Below are 1,969 nucleotides of genomic sequence, written 5' to 3'. Positions count from 1 at the left end.
GTGAGCAGAGACATGGCCCCTGTCTTCTTCACTGCTGGTCATCTAGGGCACAGCTAGAGGCAGCTCGGTGCAGCAGAAGACCCCAGTCTCCAAAGATGAGCCTGGAAGCAAATTTACATGGATGGAATGAAATGAGGGTCTCCAGCGGTGAGCACCAGCTCAGGTGCCACCTGTGTATGACATTACCTTTAGCTGGGTTCCCCCAGAAATAGACCATTTAGATAAGAGTTTAAACCTCTCCAAGTAATTTATTTGGGAGACATGGTAGCTTGTCAGCAAGATGGCCACCAATAATTCTTTGTCTATACATGCCACTGCACAGACATACCACACCTATCACCAATAGATGCAGCCTATCTCTGCTCTTTTTGAATTTAGGCTGGTTCTTTGACCTGTCTGGCCAACACCACATGGCAGAGGTGGTTCTCTAAGCCAAAGCTTTAAGAGTAGAACAAGAAGGATATCCTGCAGCATTCAATGTTTTTAACCTTTTATTTTTTAATTGACAAAATTATATATATTTATCATTCATAATATGATGTTTTTAAACATATACATATTGTGGGATGGTGAAACCAAGCTAATTAATACATGATTTATCTCACATCATTACCAATTTTTGTGTTGAAAACACTTAAAATCTATCTTCTTAGCATTTTTCAACAATACAAAATATGCTTTTAACTATCGTCACTGTGATGTAATTAATACCTTGGATTTCTTCCTCCTATCTAACTGAAATTTTGCATCTTTGGACCCAATCTCCCTCCCTTACCAACCCTTTAACCTTCATTTTCCTCTCTGCTTCTATGGATTACAACATGTCTACTTCTCCCTTTAGATCCCTTAATACTTACCCTATATAACTTTATACAATGGCAGTATCATAGCCAATGAGGGTTATCCAAAGCAAAATTATTGTTAATTAAAAACTTTCCCAATACCCTGTCATGAGGACTTGCAACATAGTTGGCACTGACAATTTTTTTTTTCTTGGCACCAGCAATTTTTGATGATCTCTGGGCAGACTGAATTAAAAAAAGTAATTAAAAAAGGAAAAAAATTTAAAACCAAAAATAAGTTAATATTTACTTTATATATTTAGGTACTCCTGTATTAGGTGCTAATACACTTATAATTGTTATGTTTTCTTGACATAATTGATTCTTTCATTATTATATAATACCTTTCTTTGTCTCTAGTGACAAGTCTCTCTCTCCCTCTCTCTCTCTTTTTTTTTTTTTTTTTTTTGCTGTAAATACAGATGCCCTTGCTGTCTTTGGTTTCCATTTGCACTGATTGTCTTTTGTCAGCCCTACATTTCTGCCTATGTGCACTCTTAGAGCTAAAGCTAGTCTCCTGTAGGCAACATACAGTCATGTCTAAGTTATTATCAGTTCAGTCACTCAATGTTTTTTAACTAGAAAATTTAATGCATTTACATAAAAGATAATTCTTGATAGATAAGGACTTATTATTGTCATTTTATTGTTTTCTGATAGGTTTATAGATACATTGTTTCTTTCTTGCTCTCTTGGTATCTCCCTTTGTAGTTTGATGGTTTCCCTGGTGGTATGCTTTCAATATTTTCTGTTTTTGTTTTGTGCATCTACTATAGATTTTTTTGTGTGTGATTATCATGAAGCTTACATAGACCATGTTTTAACAGTCTATTTCAAGCTGATAACAACTTTGAATGTGTACAACTATACACTTTTATTCTCCCTCTCAAAATTTATGTTCTTTCTGTCTTACATAATTTTGTAATATGTATCTCTTGACAATTTTTTTACCTGTAGTTATCAACAGTTCTTTTAATACACTAGAAATAAAATTTCTTTCCACATCACTATTACAATTCGAAAGTGTTATGAATATAGCTCTCTATTACTTACATCATTTAATTTGTAAGTTCTTTAATTTTTATGTCATTGATTAGCAGAATTTTTTTTAACTTAAAGAACATCTC

At 33.8% G+C, this 1,969-nt stretch overlaps 1 non-coding gene across 1 annotated transcript; it reads left to right on the top strand.

The window, feature by feature from the left end:
• The first annotated feature begins 864 nt into the window (after positions 1 to 864).
• On the top strand, positions 865 to 1,004 carry LOC111725649. Its single transcript, XR_002773664.1, has one exon. It is a non-coding gene; the product is annotated as a U4 spliceosomal RNA (small nuclear RNA).
• Positions 1,005 to 1,969: the final 965 nt, after the last annotated feature.

The sequence above is a fragment of the Otolemur garnettii genome, unplaced genomic scaffold, assembly GCF_000181295.1.
Source record: "Otolemur garnettii isolate 467f Iridium unplaced genomic scaffold, OtoGar3 scaffold00045, whole genome shotgun sequence".
Lineage (NCBI taxonomy): Eukaryota > Metazoa > Chordata > Mammalia > Primates > Galagidae > Otolemur > Otolemur garnettii.
This window is presented reverse-complemented; position numbering and strand designations above follow the sequence as displayed.